At 41.1% G+C, this 19,523-nt stretch overlaps 1 protein-coding gene across 4 annotated transcripts in view; it reads right to left on the minus strand.

Annotated features, from left to right (window-relative positions):
• SAXO1 (stabilizer of axonemal microtubules 1) overlaps positions 1 to 19,523 on the minus strand; it is a 117,662-nt gene that overhangs the window by 62,381 nt on the left and 35,758 nt on the right. The window lies entirely within an intron of this gene.

Consider the following 19,523-nt stretch of genomic DNA (forward strand, 5'->3'; position numbering starts at 1 on the left):
TTAATAAGAAATAAGATCATTTTATTTTAAAGGGATCAAAAAGTTATAGAATGAGTTATATTGGTCAAAATAGGGTATGACTGATCTCTCCTATCATCTATCATTACTTGGAAAATGGCAAATATCCCACCTCCTTTTAATGGCATCATCTGAGAATGGCTTTGAGACTAGCAAATTAGTAAAACAAATAAAATGATGCCAAAACAGAACATTCGATGCCTCTTTCTTTTCCTTCCCTATTGCTTTTAAGTGAAACTGAAGACCAGTCTCCTACATCTGATACCAAGTGACTAATTCAATTAAGCTCAAACTGAAGTTCTGTTTTATATAGATATTAATACTGTCTGCATTGATGTTTACAAAAAAGCTTTGAAATTTTTTTGGTATATTGATGTTATCTGAAGCCCAAGTGCTCAAATAGCCATAGTTACTAATGCAGATTTATCATAGAGAACTTCAAAAATATACATTTAATGTATACAGATGACCAATTCATACAGAGCATGAGCTAAAGGAAAATTTACTTTTTTAGCCATCGCGCGCACGCGCACACACACACATACACACACACACACACACACCCCCATCTCATGACACTTCATTCTTCAAATGTTTCATACTTTCAGGCTTTTTTAAAAATAATAATAAACAACTCATAAGTTATACAATCACGAAAAGAGTTAAGAAGTCATACATCAAATTCACTTCAGACCATGTGGAAATAAAGTTTTTAATCCGAACTGTGTCACTCCAAGTGGGTTCTTAGCATGTAGGTGGCAGGCAGCTTTTCATGGTGTACAACTTGAGGGACATAAGCTCTTTACCTGTCCAAAAGGAACTTCAATATCATGAGTGAAGTGGCCAACATTTCAGCCATTGCTCTTACAGATTGTAACCACTGAGGAACGAGGGAGATGAGAGAAAAGGAATTAACTTTTGTTGAATATGCACCACATCAAAAAGGAGTTTCCTTACCTATGTTATCTTACTTGAACCATAAAACTGCCTCTTGGGCAGGTATTGCCACCTTTATTTTGCGAAGGAGAGAGAACAGATGTTCCAAAGGATTGAGCAATTGGCCCAATGCCACACAGGTATGCTCGTGGCAGGTTGAAGCCACATTTGATTTCGGTGCTGCCTACACTGCACACAGCAAGCAGGAGCCATGGACTTTTTTTCCCCTAACAACTACCAAATAATCCACACCCCACTTCCTATAGCCTATAATGACAGGCATTTAAAAGCAAGAAAATCAATATATTCAAAGGGTTTAACAAAAGCTCCCAGTTAAAATGGCAACCTCAGAGAGACCAGGGCTCAGCCAGTCAACACACATTAACTCATGACAATGGGACAATTTTACAGATATGACTTGTTTGTTGCTGAGCACTTTGTCAGGAAATTAAACCCCTAATTAGAACTAAATTCCTAGCAGGGCACAGTGGCTCATGCCTATAATCCCAGAACTTTGGGAGACCAAGGTAGAAGAATTGCTTGAATCTCAGAGGTTGAGGCTGCAGTGAGCCATGTTTGCACCACTACACTCAAGTCTGGGTGACAAATATGATTTGCTTTACAACAGGGGTCCCCAACCCCTGGGCCATGGACCAGTACCAATCCATAGCCTGTTAGGAATCAGGCTGCACAGCAGGAGGTGAGTGGCAGGCAAGCAAGTGAAGCTTATTCTGTATTAACAGTCACTCCCCATTGCTCACATTACCACCTGAGCTCTGCCTCTTGTCACATCAGCAGCATCATAGGAGTGCAAACCCTATCAGTGAACTGCACATGCAAGGGATCTAGGTTGCGTGCTCCTTATGAGAATCTAATGCCTGATGATCTGTCACTGTCTCCCATCATCCCTAGATGGGACCACCTTGTTGCAGGAAAACAAGCTCAGGGCTCCCATTGATTCTACATTATGGTGAGTTGTATAATTATTATATATTACAATGTAATAATGATAAAACTAAAGTGTACAAGGTGGGACATGGTGGCTCACGCCTGTAATCTTAGCACTTTGGAAGGCCAAGGCAGGTGGATCACCTGAGGTCAGGAGTTCAAGACCAGCCTGGTCAACATGATGAAACCCCGACTCTACTAAAAACACAAAAATTAGCCAGGCATGGTGGTACATGCCTGTAATCCCAGCTACTCGAGAGGCTGAGCTAGGAGAGTCACTTGAACCTAGGAGGCAGAGGTCGTAGTGAGCCAAGATTGCAGTACCACATTCCTCCAGCCTGGGCAACAGAGCAAGACTGATACATGCCCACGTATGTTTATTGCAGCAGTATTCACAATAGCAACAACTTGGAACCAACCCAAATGTCCATCAATGATAGACTGGATTAAGAAACTGTGGCACATATACATCACGGAATACTATGCAGCCATAAAAAAAGGATGAGTTCATGTCCTTTGCAAGGACATGGATGAAGCTGGAAGCCATATCTCTGAGCAAAGCATCACAAGGACAGAAAACCAAACACTGCATGTTCTCACTCATAGGTGGGAACTGAACAATGAGAACACCTGGACAAAGGGAGGGGAACATCACACCCTGAGGCCTGTCATGGAGTGGGGGGCAGGGGGAGGGATAGCATTAGGAGAAATACCTAATGTAAATGATGAGTTAATGGGTGCAGCAAACCAACATGGCACATGTATACCTATGTAACAAACCTGCACGTTGTACACATGTACCCTAGAACTTAAAGTATAATAAAAAAATTAAAATTAAAAAAGTGCACAATAAATGCAATATACTTGAATCATCCCCAAACCACCTCCTGGCCCCACTCACCAGTCCGCAAAAAAATTGTCTTCCACAAAACCATTCCCTGGTGCCATCAAGTTGGGGGAATGCTGTTTTACACTAAGATTTTGAGACCTTATGACTACCAAAACCTGGCTGAAGAGGCTTCTGTAAAAACTCAAGAGACTACTAAGTTTAAAAGCGATCCAGGAACGAGGAAGTCAGGGAGTCTATGGATGATAACATTGAATGAATGCTATTTTTTAACATCTATCCCAAAATGCCAGGCACGATTTAATCCTGAGAACCCCCCAATGAGATAGGTGCAATTTGTCACATCATCCCATTCTATAGATAAGGAAAATAAGGCTGAAAAGATTTATAAAGCTGCCTACTCCCCACTACATATCACTTTCCCAGGGCTGCCATAACAAAGTCCCAAAAACTGGGTGGTTGAACCAGAAGTTTATTGGCTCACAGTTCTAGGGGTTAGAAATCAATAATCAAGGTGTCAGTTCCTGTGAGGGCTGTGGGGGAGATTGTGTTCCATGCCTTGTTCCAAGCTTCTGAGAGGCTCAGGCGTTCCTTGGCTTGTAGCTGGGATTCTCTGTGTCTTCACATTGTCTTCTGTCTGTCCATGTCTGTCTCAGTGTCCAAATTTCCTCTTTTAATAAGGATGCTACTCATGCTGGACTAGGGCCCACGCTAATAAGCTCATGTTACCTCAACTACCTCTGTAAAGATTCTTTACCAAATAAGATCATATTTGGAGGCTGGAGCATTAGGACTTCAACATCTTTTGAGGGGGTACAATTCAATCCACAACACAGCTAGGAAGTGGTCAGGCTGCATGCAGTTAACCACTACTCTATAAACCTGGCACCTCCTCAGGGAGGTCAAGGTGAAGGGCAGAGGACCTCCAAGTGACAGAGTTTAGAGACAGACGTGGGCAGACTGGGAGCAGAAAGAATGAGGGAGATGACTACCATCTCATGAGTGTGTATATTCTAATGACTTAAGAGCAATTTTTTTTTTTTTTAAGACGGAATTCAGCTCTTGTTGCCCAGGCTGGAGTGCAATGGTGCGATCTCGACTCACTGCAACCTCCACCTCCCAGATTCAAGCAATTCTCCTGTCTCTGCCTCGAGGGTTCAAGCGATTCTCCTGCCTCAGCCTCCAGAGTAGCTAGGATTACAGGCATGCACCACCACACCCAGCTAATTTTGTATTTTTAGTAGAGATGGGGTTTTTCCATGTTGGTCAGGCTGGTCTCGAACTCCCAACCTCAGGTGATCCGCCCACCTCGGCCTCGCAAAGTGCTGAGATTATAGGCGTGAGCCACCATGCCCAGCCAGAACAATTTTTTTTTTAAGTTCTGGGATGTATGTGCAGAGTGTGCAGGTACATTATATAGGTATACACGTGCCATAGTGGTCTGCTGCACCTATCAACATGTCATCTAGGTTTTAAGCCCCACATGCATTAGATATTTGTCCTAATGCTCTCCATCCCCTTGCCCCCCACCCCCCGATAGGCCCCGGTGTATGCTGTTACCCTCCCTGTGTCCATGTGTTCTTATTAAGAACATTTTAAACAATTACACTTCACATCTGTCGAGGGCTCATCCATGATCATGCCTGCTATGTGGCCAGCACCATGCTAATCCTGCAGAAGCTACAAGACTCAGCCTCAGCCTTCAGTCAGCTTTCCTTCTCACGGCTCAGCCAGCTTGGAGGGTGAGAAGGTGCAGACATGTCCCATGTAATCAACAGAGTGAAAGACATCACATCAAAGACTGTACAGGAGAAGTATGTTACAGTGCACTATGAAAATACAGAGGAGCACAGCTTATTTCCATTCCAGATGGCTTCAAGAGAGAACAGGCTCTGCTGTGGGTAGGATTTCAACAGAAAGGGGGTATAAGGTAAAAACATAGAAGTCAAGGGGAACCAACACTTATCAAGACCTTCATATGGAGACCCTAGGCTGGGGGGTTCTTATGTAAGCTACCATATTCAATCCTTAAAGTCACCCCGTGCCATCAATATTATCCCCAATTTACGAAAGAAGCAGCTAAGGCTTGGGAAATTCCAGGGAGGGGTAAGTCCAGAATCCTAACCCCCAACTCAGCTGAAAAGCCAAAGGTCTTTGATACCACAGAACTCAGGTACCTGGCTCTCCAGAGGTTGAAAAGAAAGGCGAACCTACACTATGAGTTAAACCAAATCAACTTAACCATTTCTGACACTAAAGCAAATGCGAAAGTATGGCCCAGAATGAAAACATTAGAGAATCCTTTTATCAAAAAATATCAAGTCTGCTCAAATTTACTGCTGTAAAATAAAATAGGTTACTGTAGCCAAAATACAGGAAAAATTCAGAAAGGTGTCAAGTGGTCATGTTTAAAAATGGAAGCGATCATGCCGCCAGTAAGGGTAGCCATGTGTATGTGGGTGTGTTTGTGTATGTGTTTTCACATGTACATTTTCTCCCTTAAGCCACTAAAACCTTAGGAAAATTTTACGACAACAATGTGCCATGTACGTAAAAGATGGATGGGTTAAAGTTACTGTTTTCTTAGGATCTGTCTGGCATTTGACAGCCATGCACCAGTGCACTATCTAGAAAGATTTAGGACTTCTGCTATAAAATTATTTATTAGTTGTTATTTATACTACGTGCTCACTGGCAGACCACCCAGTGCTGTAACAATAAAAGCAGTCACGCTGCATCTTTCCAAAACAAGCAAAAGACCAAGGGGGCTGCCTCTGGGTGTCACCACTGAAGGATGTGGCTTCCGGCAGGGAAGTATGTTAAATGTTTTGAAGGTGCTGCAATTCTAACAGAGACCCCGGGAAATGGAAACCGCCTGGGCTCAGCAGGAGCACTCTGCTCGGGTAAACCGTCCTCCTCTCCTGGCCTCAGTTGTCATCTACAAAAGGAAGGCCTGCCCCCAGAGTCCCTAAGATTCCTTTCCCTCTGAATTCTAGACTGTAAAAGACTGAAAGCTATTAGCAGTTCCACACTAACCCCCAGGATGCAATCTGGGGCTAATCTCAGTGCCTGGGGGCCTCAGGATCTGACAGGCTGCCAGCATCTCCTCTACATCCCAATTGGACCTGTTAGTGAGCTAACAAGACATGTTTGAACATTCTTAAAGGCCTCAAAAGAAAAGTTCCTTGCTCAATGTTTAACTTTATTAAGTATGTCAAGGTTGTGGTTCCATTAGACCATCTAAGAAGAGACTGAGTTTTTCTTTTTGAAATGTAGAAAATAACTACAAAATGTCACACTTCTACTACTTATACTTATTTAAATAAATAAGCACCAAAAATAACTAATAAAGCAAGATTCTCCCTCCCTTTCCTCCCCCTCAAAAATACCTTTGGGGATTTTTAATTATTTCCCTGTCTAAAAACTTAACCCAACGCAGACACGCCAATATCCTCTTCTATAAGTACACAGGATTATTCCATATTAATCCCCTCCTTTCTGGCGATCAGTATCTCTCTCTCTCTCAGGCTAAAGCTGGCATCAGTCAGTCTCACTCGTGGGGTAATTAACTCAGGGAGCTTTCCAGTGGTCTTAGGTCAGCCTCCTAATTTTTCCAAGGCTGAAGTAACCCAAAGCGGTTAAAAAGTTATCTGTCCAACCACGGTCACCTAGGCTTACTGTCTGAAGTAGAATTTGTGATTCCAAGCCCTGCTCCTCTCCCACTAAAGAAGAATGTTCTCCTGGCTTTCAAGAAAGAACAGAAGGGATGCTGCTATTCCCTTTTTTAAGCCTTACTCCTATTTATGATTCCTAAACCTGGCTGCATCCCAGTCACTTCCAGGGACCAAGTCCCACCCCCAAGCCTGATGAATCTACTCACAGAATCTACAGTTTTTTCAAAGTCCCCCCAAATAATTCAGGTTTAGAAATTACTGCACATTCATACCAAATACAAAAATAAAGAAAATAAAAAGAACACAATGTAGAGAACTTTAATAATATTTTTCCTTTCCAAAAGTTTTATTACATAGGCTGGGGGTGGCGGCTCACACCTGTAATCCCAGCACTTTGGGAGGCCACATCGGGAGGACCACTTGAGGTCAAGAGTTTGAGACCATCCTGGCCAACATGGTGAAATCCCATCTTACCAAAAATACAATTAGCTGGAAGTGGTGGTGCATGCCTGTAATCCCAGCTATTCGGGAGGCTGAGACAGAAGAATCACTTGAATCCAGGAGGCGGAGGTTGCAGTGACCCAAGACCATGCCACTGCACTCCAACCTAGGCAACAAGAGTGAAACTACATCTCAAAAAATAAATAAATACATAAAAATAAAATAGGCCAGGTGCGGTGGCTCACACCTATAATCCCAGCACTTTGGGAGGCCAAGGCAGGCGGATCATGAGGTCAGGAGATCAAGACCAGCCTGGCTAACATGGTGAAACCCCATCTCTACTAAAAAAACAAAAAAATTAGCCAGGCGTGGTAGCGGGCACCTGTAGTCCCAGCTACTCGGGAGGCTGAGGCAGGAGAATGGCGTGAACCTGGGAGGCGGAGCTCGCAGTGAGCCAAGATCACGCCACTGCACTCCAGCCTGGGCAACAGAGCGAGACTCTGTCTCAAAAAAAAATAAAAATTAAATAAATAAATAAAATAAGGTTTTATTATATAAATTTTCAAACATATTCAAAAGTAGAAATCATTTAATGAATCCCCAAATAAGTATCATCTATTCCTCACAATTATCCAGATTTTGCCATACTTGCTTTATCAATCCCCTTTTCTTCTTTGCTGCAGTATTTTAAAGTCAGTCCCAGAAATCATCCTTACATACAGCCATCCACCACTTAATGACAGGGATACATTCTGAGAAATGCATCAGTGGACAATTTCATCACTGTGCAAACATCTCAGAGTTGACTTACAGAAACCTACATGGTGCAACCTGCTATACACCTAGGCTATATGGTATAACCTATTGCTCCTAGGCTGTAAGCCTGTACAGCATGTTACTTCACTGATTACTGTAGGCAATTATGTACCTAAGCATACAAAAGGTGCAGTGAAAATACAGTATTAAATCTTATGAAATCATCATCATATATTCAGTCTTTTGTTAATCAAAATGTCCTTATGCAGCACATGACTATACTTCAATATGCATCTCTACAAAAAAAGCATTTGACAAAATTCAGCATCCTTTCTCGATTAAAAAAAAAACACTCACTAAACTAGAAATAGAAACGTCATAACATGATAAAGGTCATGGATGAAAAACTCAGTGGACATCACACTTAATGATGAAAAACTGAAAACTTTTTCCTTAAGATCAGAAACAGAGATCCCCACATATAAAACTCCTATTCAACATAGTATTGAATGCTCTAGCCAGAGAAATGAGGCGAGAAAAAAACCTAGTAAAAGACATCCAATTGGAAAGGAAGAGGTAAAATTATCTCAGTTCAAAAATGACATGATCTCATATGTATAATCCTAAAAAAAAAAAAAAAAAAAAAAAAATCTAGGCAAATTTAGGAGGCACTTCCAAGATGGCTGAATAGGAGCAGCTCTGGCCACCGCGCCCGGCCTCAACATTCTTAAAGAATTTTTAACCTAGAATTTCATATCCGGCCAAACTAAGCTTAATAAGTGAAGGAGAAATAAAATCCTTTACAGACAAGCAAATGCTGAGAGATTTTGCCACCAGGCCTGCCTTACAAGAGCTCCTGAAGGAAGCACTAAACACCGAAAGGAACAACCAGTACCAGCCACTGCAAAAATATGCCAAATGGTAAAGACCATCGAAGCTATGAAGAAACTGCATCATTTAATGGGCAAAATAACCAGCTAGCATCATAAGGACAGGATCAAATTCACACGTAACAATATGAACCTTAAATGTAAATGGGCTAAATGCTCCAATTAAAAGACACAGACTGGCAAACTGGATAAAGAGTCAGGACCTATCAGTGTACTGCATTCAGGAAACCCATCTTATGTGCAAAGACACACATCGGCTTAAAATAAAGGGATGGAGGCCAGGCGTGGTGGCTCACACTTGTAATCCCAGCACTATGGGAGGCCGAGGCAGGCGGATCACGAGGTCAGGAGATTGAGACCATCCTGGCCAACACGGTGAAACCCTGTCTCTACTAAAAAAGTACAGAAAATTAGCTAGGTGTGGTGGCAGGCACCTGTAGTCCCAGCTACTCAGGAGGCTGGGGCAGGAGAATGGCATGAATCCCGGAGGCCGAGCTTGCAGCGAGCCGAGATCGCGCCACTGCACTCCAGCCTGGGGGACAGAGCGAGACTCCATCTCAAAAAATAAATAAATACATACATACATACATACATACATACATACATAAAGGGATGGAGCCATCTGGGATGTGAGGAGCGCCTCTGCCCGTCTGCCGCACCAACCAGGAAGAGAGGAGCCCCTCTGCCCTGCCACTGCCCTGTCTGGGAAGTGAGGAGTGCCTCTGCCCGGCCTCTGCACCGTCTGGGATGTGAGGAGCGCCTCCACATGGCTGCCCACTGTCTGGGATGTGAGGAGTGCCTCTGCTCACCCGCTGCCCTATCTAGGAAGTAAGGGGTGCCTCTGTGCAGCTGCCGCCCCATCTAGGAAGTGAGGAGGCCTTTGCCCAGCCCCAGCATCATCTGGGAAGTGAGGAGTGCATCTGCCCGCCCGCCCCACCGTCTGGGAAGAGAGGAGCACCTCTGCCCCACCGCTGTGCAACCCTCCAAGTGTGAAGTGACAGCCTTCTGTGTGATCTTTCTGCCCTCCCCAAGTTTGCATTTTTGACATTAAAGTTTACTTTTTAATTAAAAAATAAAAACCAAAAAATTAAAGGGATGGAGGAAGATCTACCAAGCACATGGAAAGCAAAAAAAAAAAAAAAAAAAAAAAAAAAACAGGCAGGGGTTGCAATCCTGGTCTCTGATAAAGCAGACTTTAAACCAACAAAGATCAAAAGAGACAAAGAAGGCCATTACATAATGGTAAAGGGATCAATTCAACAACAGCAGCTAACTATCCTAAATATATATGCATCCAATACAGGAGCACCCAGATTCATAAAGCAAGTCCTTAGAGACCTACAAAGAGACTCAGACTCCCACACAGTAATAATAGAAGACTTTAATACCACACTGTCAGCATTAGACAGATTGAGACAGAAAATTAACAAGGATATCCAGGACTTGAACTCAGCTCTGTACCAAGCAGACCTAATAGACATCTACAGAACTCTCCACTTCAAATCAACAGAAAATACATTCTTCTCAGGACTATATCACACTTATTCTAAAATTGACCACATAATCAGAAGTAAAACATTCCTTGGCAAATGTAAAAGAACAGATATCACAACAAACGGTCTCTCAAACCACAGTGCAATCGAGAACTCAGGATTAAGAAACTCACTCAGAACCACACAACTACATGGAAACTGAACAATTTGCTCCTGAATGACTACTGGGTAAATAACGAATTGAAGGCAGAAATAAAGATGTTCTTTGAGGCCGGGTGCAGTGGCTCATGCCTGTAATCCCAGCACTTTGGGAGGCCGAGGTGGGCAAATCACAAGGTGCAGAGATTGAGACCATCCTGGCTAACACGGTGAAACCCCGTCTCTACTAAAAATACAAAAAATTAGCCGGGCGTGGTGGCGGGTGCCCGTTGTCCCAGCTACTCAGGAGGCTGGTGTGAACCTGGGAGGCGGAGCTTACAGTGAGCAGAGATTGTGCCACTGCACTCCAGCCTGGGAAACAGAGCAAGACTCCATCAAGAAAAAAAAAAAAAAGAAAGAAAAGATATTCTTTGAAACCAATGAGAACAAAGACACAATGTACCAGAATCTCTGGGACACATTTAAAGCAGTGTGTAGAGGGAAATTTATAGCACTACATGCCCACAAGAGAAAGCAGGAAAGATCTACAATCAGCACCCTAACATCACAATTAAAAGAACTAGAGAAGCAAGACCAAACAAATTCAAAAGCTAGCAAAAGGAAAGAAATGACTAAGATCAGAGCAGAACTGAAGGAGACAGAGACACAAAAAAACCCTTCAAAAAAATCAGTGAATTCAGGAGCTGGTTTTTTGGGAAGATCAACAAAATAGATATAGTCCACTAGCCAGAGTAATAAAGAAGAAAAGAGAGAAGAATCAAATAGATGCAATAAAAAATGATAAAAGGGATATCACCACTGATCCCACAGAAATACAAACTACCATCAGAGAATACTATAAACACCTCTACAAAAATAAACTAGAAAGTCTAGAAGAAATTGATAAATTCCTGGACACATACCCCCTCCCAAGACTAAACCAGGAAGAAGCTGAATCTCTGAATAGACCAATAACAGGTTCTGAAATTGAGACAATAATAGCCCACCAACCAAAAACAGTCCAGGACCAGACGGATTCACAGCTGAATTCTACCAGAGGTACAAAGAGGAGCTGGTACCATTCCTTCTGAAACTATTCCAATCATTAGAAAAAGAGGGACTCCTCTCTAACTCATTTTATGAGGCCAGCATCATCCTGATGCCGAAGCCTGGCAGAGACACAACAAAAAAAGAGAATTTTGGGCTAATATCCCTGATGAACATCAATGCAAAAATCCTCAATAAAATACTGGCAAACCAAATCCAGCAGCACAAAAAATGCTTATCCACCATGATCAAGTTGGCTTCATCCCTGGAATGCAAGGCTGGTTCAACATATGCAAAATAATAAATGTGATCCATCACACAAACAGAATCAATGACAAAAACCACAGGATTATCTCAATAGATGCAGAAAGGGCCTTCAATAAAATTCAACACCCATTCATGCTAAAAACTCTCAATAAACTAGGTATTGATGGAATGTGTCTCAAAATAATAAGAGCTATTTATGACAAACCCACAGCCAATATCATACTAAATGGGCAAAAACTGGAAGCATTCCCTTTGAAAACTGGCACAAGACAAGGATGCCCTCTCTCACCACTCCTATTCAACATAGTATTGGAAATTCTGCTAGGGCAATCAGGCAAGAGAAAGAAATAAAGAGTTTTCAATTAGGAAAAGAGGAAGTCAAATTGTCTCTGTTTGTAGATGACATGACTGTATATTTAGAAAACCCCATCATCTCAGCCCAAAACCCCCTAAGCTGATAAGCAACTTTAGCAAATCTCAGGATACAAAACCAATGTGCAAAAATCACAAGTATTCCTACACACAAAGAACAGACAAACAGAGAGTCAAATCATGAGTGAACTCCCATTCACAATTACTACAAAGATAATAAAATACCTACGAATACAACTTACAAGGGATGTGAAGGACCTCTTCAAGGAGAACTACAAACCACTGCTCAATGAAATAAAGAGGACACAAACAAATGGAAAAACATCCCATGCTCATGAATAGGAAGAATCAATATCATGAAAATGGCCATACTGCCCAAGGTAATTTATAGATTCAATGCTATCACCATCAAGCTACCATTGACTTTCTTCATAGAATTGGAAAAAACTACTTTAAAGCTCATATGGAACCAAAAAAGAGCCCTCATTGCCAAGACAATCCTAAGCCAAAAGAACAAAGCTGGAGGCATCATGCTACCTGACTTCAAACTAAACTACAAGGCTACAGTAACTAAAACAGCATGGTACTAGTACCAAAACAGAGATATAGACCAATGGAACAGAACAGAGGCCTCAGAAATAACAACACACATCTACAACAATCTGATCTTTGACAAACCTGACAAAAACAAGCAATGGGGAAAAGATTCCCTATTTAATAAATGGTGCTGGGAAAACTGGCTAGCCATAGTAGAAAGCTGAAACCGGACTCCTTCCTTACACCTTAAACAAAAATTAACTCAAGATGGCCTAAAGACTTAAACATAATATCTAAAACAATGAAAACCCTAGAAGAAAACCGAGGCAATACTATTCAGGATATAGGCATGGGCAAAGACTGCACGACTAAAACACCAGAAGTAATGGCAACAAAAGCCAAAATTGACAAATGGGACCTAATTAAACTAAAGAACTTCTGCACAGCAAAAGAAACTATCATCAGTGTGAACAGGCAACCTACAGAATGATAGAAAATTTTTGCAATCTCTCTATCTGACAAAGGAGTAATATCCAGAATCCACAAAGAACTTAAATTTACAAGAAAAAAACAAACAACCCTGTCAAAAAGTGGGCAAAGGCTACAAACAGGCACTCCTCAAAAGAAGACATTTATGCAGCCAACAGACATATGAAAAAATGCTCATCATCACTGGTCATCAGAGAAATGCAAATCAAAACCTCAATGAGATACCATCTCATGTCAGTTAGAATGGCGTTCACTAAAAAATCAGGAAACAACAGATACTGGAGAGGATGTGGAGAAATAGGAATGCTTTTACATCACTGGTAGGAATGTAAATTAGTTTGACCATTGTGGAAGACAGTGTGGTGATTCCTCAAGGATCTAGAACTAACAATCCCATAACTGGGTATATACCCAAAGGATTATAAATCATGCTACTATAAAGACACATACACACGTATGTTTATTGCGGCACTATTCACAATAGCAACGACTTAGAACCAACCCAAATGTCTATCAATGACAGACTGGATAAAGCAAATGTGGCACATATACACCAGGGAATACTATGCAGCCATAAAAAGGATGAGTTCATGTCTTTTGCAGGACATGGGTGAAGCTGGGAACCATTATTCTTAGCAAACTATCACAAGGACAGAAAACCAAACACAGCAACTTCTCACTCATAAGTGGGAGTTGAACAATGAGAACACTTGGACACAGGGCAGGGAACATCACACCCTGGGGCCTGTCATGGAGTAGGGAGCAGGGGGAAGGACAGCATTGGGAGAAATACCTAATGTAAACAACGAGTTGGTGGGTGCAGCAAACCAACATTGCACATGTATATGTGACAAATCTGCACATTGTGCACATGTACACTAGAACTGAAAGTAAAATAATGAAAAATGCAAATTTAACTTGAAAAAAAATTCTAAAAACTGTTTGAACTAACGAATGAACCCAGGAAGGAGGTGTAGGGTACAAAACCAACACACTAAAGTCAGGTGAATTTCTGCAGACTAACAATGACAATCTGAAAATAAACAATTTCATTTACAATAATGTCAAAAAGAAAAGAATGCTTAGGAATAAATTTAACCAAGGAAGCGAAAGACTTTCACATTCAAAAAACTACAAGACATTGCTGAAAGAAATTAAAGATGACAAATGGAAAGACACCCCATGTTGATGGATTGGAAGTCTTAATACTGTTAAAATGACAATATTACCCAAAGTGATCTACAGATTCAATCAAGCTCTATGAAAATCTGTGGCCTTTTTGGCCGAAAATCCTTTTCTGAAGTTCATATTGAATCTCAAGGGACCCAAAACAGCTGAAATAATCTTGGAGAAAAAAAACGACAAAGTATAAAGACCCACACTTCCTGATTTCAAAACTGATTACGAAGCTACGTAATCGAAACAATACGATACTAGCATAAGGACAGACATATAGACCAGTGGTATAGAATAGAGCCCAGAAATAAACCCTCACATATATGGTTAAGTGATTTTCAACAAAGGTATCAAGACTATTCAATGTGGGAAGGACAGCCTTTTTTAACAAATGACACAGGGAAAGTTGGATATCCACACGCAAAAGAATGAAGTGGGACCCTTACCTAACACCATGTACAAAAACTGACTCAAAATGGATCAAAGACCTAAGCATAAGAACTAAAACCATACAGATGCCCAGAAGAAAACATAGGAAAAATCATGACATTGGATTTGGCAATGATTTCTTGGCTATGACATCAAAAGCACAAAACCAAAAAAAAGCAAATTGGACGTCATCGAAATTAGAAACTTCTGTGTAAAAAAAACTATCGAGACAGTGAAAAGGTAAGCTACAGACTGGAAAAAAGTTTGCAAATCTGATAAGGGATTAATATCCAGAATATGTAAGAATTCCTACAACCCACGAAAAACAAAACCAATTTTAAAATGGCAAAAACAAAAAACAAACAAAAAAACCCACCTTGAGTAGACACCTCTCCAAAGGAGGTATACAAACGGCAAAAAGGACATGAAAAGATATTCAATATCGCTAGTCATTAGGGTAATTGCAAATCAGAATCACAATCAAATACCACTTCACACCCATTTGAATGGTTATTATTTTAAAAAAGAAAGGAAAGTGTTGGCAAGGCTGTAGAAAAATTAGACTCCTAGTGCGTTGCTGGTGGGAACGTAAGATGGCGTAGCCTCTGTGCAAAACAGTATGATGGTTTCTCAAAAAGTTAAACATAGAATTACCCTATGATCCACCAATTCTACTTTCAGGTATATATATCCGAAAGAATTGAAAGCAGGAATTGAAACAGATACTTGTAGACCAATCACAGAAGCATTATTCCAATAGCCAAAAGCAGAAACAACTCAAATGTCCATCAACAGATAAACGGATAAACAAAATGTGGTGGTAAACACATACGACGGATCATTCAGTCTTAAAAAGAAATAAAATTTGGATGCATGCTACATGAGTGAACCTTGAAGACAAATAGATAAGTGAAATAAGTCAGTCACAACAGAACAAATATTGTATGTCTCCACTGATGAGGTACCTGCAATAGGCAAATTCACAGACAGTAAGTACAATAAAGGACACCAGGGCAGGATGGGAGGGAGGGGTAATAGGAAGTTATTTTTGTTTAAACAGGTACAGAGTTTGGGATGATGAAAAAGTTCTGGAAACAAACAGTGGTAACAGCTGCACAACATTTTCAATGTTTTGATATCACAGAATTGTACATTTTGAAACTGGTTAAAATGAGACCAGGTGTGGTGGCCCATGTCTATAATCCTAGCCCTTTGGGAGGCTGAGGCGAGAGTATCACTTGAGGTCAGGCAAGACCAGCCTGGCCAACATGGTGAAACCCTGTCTCTACTAAAAATACAAAAATTAGCCAGGTGTGGTGACGTGCACCTATAATCCCAGTTACTCGGGAGGCTGACGCAGGAGAATCACGTGAACCTGGGAGGCAGAGGATGCAGTGAGAGGAGACTGCACCACTGCACTTCAGCATGGGTGACACAGCGAGACTCCATCTCAAAAACAAAAATAAAAAAATAGACCGGGTGCTATGGCTCATGCCTGTAATCCCAGCATTTTGGGAGGCCGAGGCAGGTGGATCACAAGGTCAAGAGATTGAGACCATCCTGACCAACATGGTGAAACCCCATCTCTACTAAAAATACAGAAATTAGCTGGGTGTGGTGGTGCACACCTGTAATCCCAGCTACTCAGGAGGCTGAGGGAGAAGAATCGCTTGAACCTGGGAGGCAGAGGTTGCAGTGAGCCAAGATCGTGCCACTGCACTCCAGCCTGGTCAAAGAGCAAAACTCCATCTCAAAAAAAATAAAAAAATAAACTGGTTAAAATGTTAAATTTTAAGTTACATTTTTATCACATTTAAAAAAAACAAAAAAGTTCAACTTTTTAAAATACAGACTTTTTTGGATCTAGTAATATATCCTTAAACACTTTAAAATCTGTGACCTGAAAACTAAGTCTGACTCACTTCTTTTAAAAGTTCAGATTCTCCTTCCCTCTGTGCCATTCCAGAGTGTTACCCTAGGTAACCAACTTCTGTTTAGAACAGCAAAACATTACTTTCTTTTCTTAGGACTCATTTCTACAATCATCACCTAAAATCAGGAGTCAACAAACTATGGCCTCTGAGCCAAATTCAGCTTGCTACCTGTTTTTCTACAGCTTTTGAGCTAAGAATGATTTTTACATTTTAAAATAGTTGAAAAATTAACAGGGATATTTCATGACACGTGAAAATTGTATGTAATTTCCATTTCAAGGTAATAAATTAAGTTTCATTGGAACACAGCATGCCTGTTCTTTTATGTATTGTCTATGGCTACTTTTGTACTACAAAGACAGACTTGAGTAGCCACAACACAAGGGAAACCATCTGCAAGTCCTCAAACATTTACTACCAGGTCTTTTATTTTTTATTTTTTTTTGAGACAGGGTCTCTGTCACCCAAGCTGGAGTGCAGTGGCGCCGTCTCAGCTCACTGTAGCTTCGACCTCCCAGGCTTAAACCATCCACTCACCTCAGCCTCCCAAGTAGCTGGGACTACAGGTGCATGCCATCACACCTGGCTAATTTTTGTATTTTTAGTAGAGACAGGGTTTCACCATGTTGCCCAGGCTGGTGATCTTGAACTCCTAAGCTCAAGCGATCTGCCCACTTTGGCCTCTCAAAGTGCTGCGATTATAGGCCTGAGCCACCGTGCCCAGCCTACCTGGTCCTTTATAGAAAAAGATTGCTGATTTCTGATCTAAATGATCAACTCGGAAAAGGACAAACTGCAATGTGAAATTCCACCAAACTTCCCTTTGAGCTAACACTCAGTTGTTATTTTTAAAGATCCAAACAGTATGGCCATTCTCAGATTGAACTGACCTTTACTTTCACAAATCAAAATGAAGATTTCTGGAAGGAGCAGAAAGCTATTTGGAAGCCCATGGTAAGAAATTAAGGGTGAATAGGGGAGGAGAGAGGCTTGCCATGTTTGAAGAGTTGAGTGATTATGGCAGAAAATGCTAGATACCTACCCCAATATTTATCTTCCTCTTTTTCTTTAGCAAAAGAATCCCCAAATAACTGTGCCAGCTAGAAAGTCTTCTATGATACTTCTGCGAGGTCTCCCTAAAGTGTGTGCATGTGCTGTCATACTAACCCCACTCAGTCCGTCTACGATCAGACACTGGATAAGAAACAGGACAAATCAGAAAGGAGAACGAGGGGACCCCCAGTCACTGTAGGGGACTTTTTCCAAGGGCAGGTCCAGGAACAACTGTGTCTGGCAAACACACCTGTTCTCTGGGAGCTCTTTTCAGCATGCATGCAACTTAGCAACTCAGCGAAGGGAAAGCTGATCACAGCACTGGAAGTTCATTAATCACCAAATTGAAAGCAATTGATCATCCAGCTAATTGATGGGTCAATTTAGTCCAAACTCATTCATAGATGCAGCAAATTATTATTTCAAAAATTGTCTAGTTTGCTTTCAAATAAACAAAGATAATTTATTTTAACCCCCACACAGCAACAGCAGACAGAATTAAATCTGTCTTGCCTATAATTTTCCTTCCCTGTGTTCATGGAATAAAAACTACGTAAACAAGATTGGGCTAAAACTATTTTCTGTATTTTTAGTAAAAAAAAAATCTTCACATTGTTTTTCAAATCTGCCAAATTTTTTTAAAAAATTTAATCCCAGCAGAGCTAAGAAAGGTAAAAAGGGAGTTTCAAAACTAAGTCACCCCAACCATCACAGCAGAAAACTTTCCAAGCTGAGGTTAATTTTTAAGCATGGGGAGTCCTGCCACTTCTGCCATTGCAGCTCCAGTTGAAACTAAAAACTCAACTAGGAATACCCAGAGATATAGCCATGATGACATAAACAGCTCAAAAAGAAGCCCCCAAGTTATAAGATGTGGCAAAAAGGGGGAAGCTGCAGATGCTTTTTTGGCTCTGTGCAAACTCCCGAGACCCCAGGTGGAAACTGTGAAGTAATAGAAGCAATTTGGTATTTAAATCTGTGCAGAAAGGAGTACACAGAATGAAATGGAACAAGCATCAGGGAAAATGGAGATTTCTTGTGGTGTTATTCCCTACGTGGAAGCACTTTGTCTACTAAAACAGCTGTGAGAAATCCTGACATGCTTACACTCTTTCATTACCAAAGCCAGTCAGATTTTCCTTTACTCATGCAATTTCCATCACCTCGAAAAGAATATTCACCTTCAAAAGAGGTGAAGTCCATCAAAGTTTTGGGGTTTTCTTTTAAACAATTTTTTTTGAGACAAGGTCTTGCTCTGTCACCCAGGCTAAAGTGCAGTGGCACTCTCTCTGCTCACTGCAACCTCCACCTCCTGGGCTCAAGCGATCCTTCCACCTCAGCCTCCCAAGTACCTGGGACTACAGGTGCGTACCACCACATCTGGCTAATTTTTTTTTATTTTTTGTAGAGACAAGGTTTTGCCATGTTGCTCAGGCTGGTCTCGAACTTCTGGGCTCAAGAGATCCACCAGTCAGGCATCATGCTACCTGACTTCAAACTATACTACAAGGCTACAGTAACCAAAACAGCATGGTACTGGTACCAAAACAGAAATATAGACCAATGGAACAGAACAGAACCCTCAGAAATAATACCACACATCTACAGCCATCTGAAATGGGGAAAGGATTCCCTATTTAATAAATGGTGCTGGGAAAATTGGCTAGCCATAAGCAGAAAGCTGAAACTGGATCCTTTGCTTACTCCTTATACGAAAATTAATTTAAGATGGATTAGAGACTTAAATGTTAGACCTAATACCATAAAAACCCTAGAAGAAAACCTAGGTAATACCATTCAGGACATAGGCATGGGTAAGGACTTCATGTCTAAAACACCAAAAGCAATGGCAACAAAAGCCAAAATTGACAAATGGGATCTAATTAAACTAAAGAGCTTCTGCACAGCAAAAGAAACTACCATCAGAGTGAACAGGCAACCTACAGAATGGGAGAAAATTTTTGCAATCTACTCATCTGACAAAGGGCTAATATCCAGAACCTACAAAGAACTCAAACAAATTTATGAGAAAAAAACAAACAACCCCATCAAAAAGTGGGCAAAGGCTACAAACAGAC

The sequence above is a fragment of the Chlorocebus sabaeus genome, chromosome 12, assembly GCF_047675955.1.
Source record: "Chlorocebus sabaeus isolate Y175 chromosome 12, mChlSab1.0.hap1, whole genome shotgun sequence".
In the NCBI taxonomy this organism is placed as follows: Eukaryota; Metazoa; Chordata; class Mammalia; order Primates; family Cercopithecidae; genus Chlorocebus; species Chlorocebus sabaeus.